Raw genomic sequence first — 6,768 nt, 5'->3', positions numbered from 1 at the left:
GTTCTACTCTAGGTCCCAGCAGGATGTTTTCAAAATTCTAAACATCACCCTCAAGCCAATGTGGCTGGGGGTGGTTGCAACATTCTTGTTGGACAAAGAGAAGTAATATGAGTCTGCCTCACCACTGGGTTCCTGCCAAAGATACTCGCTCTGGGGAACCCAAAGTGGTCAAGGTGGCTTCAGTGTGCCACCTGATCAAATGGCTGCGACCTACGGCATCCCAGTCCACCATCTGAGCTTTGTTTTCTCCCAATACCCACCTTGCTCCTATCATCACTGTTCTTCCTCTCACAGAATTGTCTCTGTAGAAGCGAGGGCATAGTGTTCATCGGTTATTTACGCATAGACAGGAGTAACAGTCAAAAGATCTAACAACTTGACTAGCACACCTGCCATCCAATCAGCACAGGTGCAGAAACAGCTCTCAAGGAGTATTCCAGAGGCTTCACTGTGCTTGGCACTGACCTTTTAGTTGCGGATCATGGGAGGGACAAGGGCAGCAGGAGAGCTGCGGAGGGATCACTCGGGCCTCAGAGCAGCATCCTCACCAACCGTATGGGCATGATTCAATATTTTAACAACCAGGAAGGTCATACAAGTGACCTGGGCAGGAAGGGTCCCTGCTCTGGTGCCCACATTTTGGAAGGCCTCACATGTCACAAAAAATACATATATTTAAATTAAAATATATACATATATATCTGTCCGTGTTTAATACTACCATGCAAGGGCCTAATCCCAAAGCACCTGCGTTCAAGACCAACACCATTCGGGCCCCAGGAAAGCAGGTCTGCTCATCTCTTGCGCTGTGTCCTTGAACAGAAGATGACCGAGTCCAACCGTTGTGAAGGTTTGTGGGTTGTCCCTCTGCTGGTATCAAAGACAGTAATGCAGAGTGCAAGGAGGATCTGTGTGGTGGGAGTGCTTAGCTTAGAGAAAAGACAAGTTAATTAATTTGTCTAATCTTTCCACCAAGATAGCATAAATGTGATAGATTCTTGAATAATGAGGCATCATTTCCCAGTAGTGCTGAGTGTCCAGGTTTTTTTTTGCTTCCCTTGGTCCAATATATTATTCCAGGGGTATGTACAAATTAGCATGGTGTTCATACTTGCAGATGGTGACTAAGGAATATTTGCCATATTAAATAATTCATCTATATGTACTATCTTGGAGAGATGGTCAAATTAATTAGGTAAAAAATGATATGTACATTATGATCTCTTGTTTTTTTTTTTGTAGTTCAGAGACATAGAGATATACATTTGTACAGTCATGGTAAATTTCTGGGATTTTTTGTCTTTTTGAGAATCTGGTAACAGGGGATCTTACTCTATTTCATGCCCTTCTGAAATGTTTGAATAGTTTTACTCTTATAAATTCCATTTTCAATTAACTTTTTTTAAAAAGAACTTCCTTATATACTGAGTAAACTTCATTTTCTTTTTTATCTATATTTTCTCATTTTTCTATGTTGCGTGTATTATTTAGTCACTTCTAAAAATTCACTCCTAGTGAATTCATAAAAATTATGAAAGGTCTAGTCACCAGTCACTTCCCCTTATTAATTAGCCTGATGTGCTGCCATGTGTTTTCTGTCTCTGTAGCTTAGAATATGTGGCCTTCTAGTTACGCTGGGAAATGAAGCCACCGTGCAGGGTGTGAGTGTGTATGAAAGAGAGAGAGAGAGAGGCAGACAGAGGAGGCCAAGACAGGGAGAGAGACAGAGGAAGACAGAGAGCAATCACAAAGGCTGCCAAAATCTCCGTGGATGAGTAAATTCAGGGAAGCAGCACAGACAGCAGAGCTAGAATAATGCTACCTCCTGGGGTATGTCCAAAAAACCTTCTCAGCATCACTCCTTCCTGGAAATCACATGTCTAGGGCCACTTGGGTAGCATGGAGATTGTTAACAGGGGCTGAGGCAGAGAAAGAGCCCAGTCTGGGCCCTGGTGGCAGGCTCCCATCAGCCCTTTCAACTGCAAGGCCCATTCACACAGCCACTGCCTGCTAATGCTCCCAACACCTGAGTTCCCGGTTCACCGGTCATTCAGCACACACTGTGGCCCTCCAGCTTTGCATGCAAGCGTCCAGAACTCTGGAACCAAAGCAAGAAGTCTCCACAGTTTTGAGCTTCATGCCTCCAGCTCCAAATCCCTCAGGCTTCTCTTCACAAAAAAAAAAAAAAAAAGAAAGAAAGAAAGTGCCTATTAGCTCAATTTCATTTCTTCTCATTCTAAAAACCTACTCATTCATTTGGGAAACAGGTCTCTTTTGATCTCTGATTGCCTAGTCGTTCTTAATTGATAACCTACCTTGAAAAAAAGAAGCCACCATTAGCTGTTCCATTTCAAATGCCCCAGAGCTTCAATTATGGAAGCCCCACTAGTTGAACAGAACTTTATTCCAACGAGGTGAATCATTAAAGGACAGGGGCAGGGGAAGAGCAAGAGAAAGAAACAAAAAGAGAAATGGAGAGAGAGACCCAGAGTCTGACCAAGAGACACAGGGCAGGAGGAGGTAGAGACGCAGAGAGACATGAATTCTTCAAACCTCCGACACCCACAGCATCAGCCAGGAAGGTTTTCAAACCATCCTGGTCTGTTTTCTAAACTCAGACTTAGTGACATTCCCCAGGTGCTTCCAACTTGCTACTCCACAGATAAAAATAGGAAGCAGTGGTCCCTTTACCTGTCAGCTCCATGACGCTCACAGCATCAGTGACCTTTCCAGCTCACTTATCCGTTATCCTAAAGGCCTCTGCACCCAGCAGCCTTCAGCGTGAGCAAGAACAGGAGGTGCTGTGCCCTTGAGGATGCTTAAGTTTTGAAGGTTTAGGTGCAAAGCAGATGAGAAGTGGGGAAAGGAAGCAAAGGAGGTGGTCTGTGGGGGCCAGGGGAGTGAAACTTGGGAACAAGTTCAAAGGAAATAGACTTTATGACCAAGAACTTTGAAGTAATCAGCTCTTCTTAAAAGAATGCTCTGTTACTGTGTCATTTATAGGCACCTTGGGTACAGTTTCACTACTCAAGAAATATATGTACACTGTTCAATCACACCAACTTTTGGCAGGAGTGGAATGCTTAAAATATCTGAGTAGAAGGTTTTTTTCTGGAATATTCTATTGCAATGCAATACGATGTGCACCCATGCGTGTGCACACACGTATGTGCGTGTGCACACAGACACACACACACTGACGGTCTGACCGCAAGGTAGTTTCACAGGCACCCAAAAGCCCCAGCAAGGTGACTGGCCACACCAGACCTTATGTGTAGAGGCTCAGTGGCAAAGAAAGTTGGAATTCAACTCCCACAAAAGCAGCTTGCAGGTCACTGCTGCAGCATCTATTTAATTTTTATCAATTTGCTTCAAAAAGCCTGACACAGGCATTTCTGAGCCCTAATCGGGGATGACTGCAGCTCTCCTCAGAAAATTTGATCAGCAAGCTAGTTGCTGACTTCAATGTCCAAATCCCTTAATCAGGGGAAACATGTTCTCAAATGATGATGCCACCTGGAAATTGTACCGCACCTTGTATTTCCCAAGTGCCCTCACTAGCATGGCCGAGGCAATCCTCCCGCAGGGCTGGCACCAGAGGCTGTGCTGTGCCCAAAGCTGCACACATGGGAAACGATGCCCCAGCTGTACCCTACGGGGTCTTTCTGTGATGCCCAGGAAACCTTGCCTATTTACTGAGCCTCGTGATTTATTTTTTTAAATTAAATTTATTGAGGTGACACTGGTTAATAAAATCATAGGTTTCAAGTGGACATTTCCATAATACAAGAGGCTCACATTTTAAGTGTCATTACCGCCAACTTGGTGAGCGTTCTCATTCATGGTGCCCCCATCAGGGTCCTTGCTCCTCCTTCTGCCTGGAATGCTCTTCCCTGAGGAACAGCCACGTCTTTCTCATGATTCACATCTTGGCTCAAACGTCACCTCCTCAGAGAGGTCTTCCCTAACTACCTCTCACTATGCCATCTCTGGTTTTATTGTGTACATAGACAATTGCTAACTACATAGCACTTCGTGAAATTATTTTCTGTGCAAGTGATCTTGCTGATGGCCTATTACCCCACAAGAACCACGAGGACAGGACTCTTGCCTTGCTTGTCCGCTGTTCTATCTCACGCACTTCTGAGTGACTTAATTACTCCCTAATACTCATAAACAACTTTGTAAAACAAACAGGAAAGCATTATCATTCCCATTTTACAGAGGATGAAAACCATTAGATACGATCCCAGGGTCTGAAAGCTGCTGCCACCACTGTCCCTGAAAACCCTGGAGGCCGGTGGCTGGCCATTGGAATGCTGACTCCAGTCACCACGGCTGCCTCTTAACGACCTTGTCTCCCAACAGCCACCGTTGCAGAGAGAGCTCATGCAAGGGCAGCTGACTGGTAGAACTTACATTGCAACTGAAATCCTCGCTGCAAGAAAGATAGCTTAACTTGCCAGTCTCTCCAGGGAGAAAGAAGAGGAAATGGCAGCTGAGAAAGCCAAGTCACAGATTCTATCACAAGGGATGAATGACTATGGTGATGAAGGAAGAATTAGTTGTCAGCGTAATCCTTGTACAGCCTTCAGCAACTGCCTGCATATGCTGAGTCTCAGGTTCCCCATCTCTAAAGTGAGGCAACCGAACTATATGATTCGTAATAGTCTGCGGCCCAGCTATTTTAGAAGTCTGTGAAAGACACTCTAGCCCTGACTCAGAGTTAAACAATTTTCTCCCTGGGAGTATTATCTTCCCGGTCGACAGGCCAGCCCCACACATTTGAACATAATCATTAAGCACCTGGTGAGAAATGCAGCCCCACATACCGTTTAATAATTCACATTCTGATCCAATTACTGCGGGTTTCATAAACAAGTGCTTATTAGAATACAGTCGTTTCCTCTGAGCAAGCGGGGTTTTTAGAGGGGAAATTACAATGATTATCTTCAAGATACAGACATGAATAATATAATCATCCCTCCTCTCCGTTTCCCTTTCATGGGGTCTCAGATGGGAGGCTTCCAGCCAGTAGTGTCTGAATGCAGCCACCTGTCCCACTCTGGACCCTTTTTCCCCTCAATATAAGGTGCTCCCTGTCTCCATGTCTCCTCATCAAGACACATCTGTCCTGGGTCCTAGAGGAGCTTAGAGGCTTTCTGAGGGTCCTATTTATTACTTACTCATCTCTGACCTAACCTACTGCTGCGCGTGAAGTTGGGGGGAGTCTGGCAGGGGTGATGAGCAGGGGATTGACAGCGGGACAATTGCATGGCTTGAAGTATTTGTGGCCTTTTTCTGGGTCTCAGAAGCCCCAACTCTAAAATAAGGGGATTGGATTAAACCAGGAATTCTTAACTTTGAGCACAAGGGCAAGCCTTGGGGGATTTCAGCCTTAGCCTAAATCATGTGCAGTAACTTATGTGTGTAAGGGACACTCATGTCCCCAGTCTATTTAGAGAATAATGTGGCCCCACAGACACTAACTCCATATCAACCCCGTGGCAGAGCTAAGACAGTCAGGACTCTCTATTTCCTGGGCGAGGTGTTGATTCAGAGATGAGTAATTGCCTAAACATTGCAATTAGATCAAGTCTTATAACCTTTGCCGGGAATGAGACACTCTTCCAGGCCAGACATAAACAGATAAGAATGAAACACCAGGAACTTCCACCAGCTGTCTTGGCAGCGACAGGGGAGCCAGCCTTGGGACGAAGTTGGCATTGTGGGAAGCAGAGCAGACAGACATAAAGAAAGTCTCAGTGAAAGTGTTAAAGGGCTGGATCAAGTTTACCTGACTCCCCTGAAGTTTTTAATGACATGAACCGGTAAATTTCCTCCACTGTTTAAGCTGCTTTGAAAAGATTTTCTATAATTTGAAGCAAAGAGCAACTTAAACAATAGTTAATGTTTATTTGTGAAATGTTCTCAAGAGAGAAGCCATAATTTCTGGGAGATCATCAAAGAGATCTGTGACCACCTGCCCCACCCCCCAAAAAATTAAAGATCCTTAAACTAGGAAACTCTCTGTAGTCTCTTGTAGCGTTAGTGTTCTGTAATCGTATGAATCTATAAATTCTAAATTGTTGGACTGATAGATAACCTGTGACCCTGGCCACAGTGGTATAGTTTTGTTTTTTAATAAAGTTGAGTTTTTCCATTACAAAAGAAATGCATATTCTTTACAGAAAATGTGTAAACAATAAGAAAAAAAACTAAACAGAAAGGCCACCACTGTTAACATTTTGGGAATTTCCTCTTAAGTTTTCCATCTTCCTATGCATAACCACAGGGAGGCTTGCACAGAGCTGAGTTCATATTACAGGCACAATTTTGTATCAGGCCTTTTCCACCTGACATCACCATATAATTAATTCCTACTTCATTACAGATCTTTTGTGAACAGCCTACTAAAACAGCTTAACATGCTATGGAATGGATATTCTACCATTTACCCATCCCCAAATGAGGCTGTTTCAGAGGGGTGGGTGTTTGTTTGCTTAGTTGTTTTGCTGTTCTATTTCGCTTTGTAACAAAGGGTTCCTTGCTGAATGCAAAGGAAGGAGCCACCAGCCCTGGAGCGCCCATCACGTGCCAGACGTGTGGGGAAGGAGGAGAAAGCGCCACGTGGACGTGGGGGAAGCCCTGCATTGCCACAGAGACGACTCCTATGGGGTGTACAGCTCTCCAATGCTAAGCCGCCTCCGTCACTCTCTTGACTTTTCTTCCCTTTGGAAGGAGCTCCACTGGGGCACTCCTGGCCTC

Source organism: Furipterus horrens, unplaced genomic scaffold (genome assembly GCF_987537825.1).
Source record: "Furipterus horrens unplaced genomic scaffold, mFurHor1.1.pri manual_scaffold_10, whole genome shotgun sequence".
Classification (NCBI taxonomy): domain Eukaryota; kingdom Metazoa; phylum Chordata; class Mammalia; order Chiroptera; family Furipteridae; genus Furipterus; species Furipterus horrens.
The sequence above is the reverse complement of the archived record's forward strand: the minus strand, read 5'-3'. Positions refer to the sequence as shown.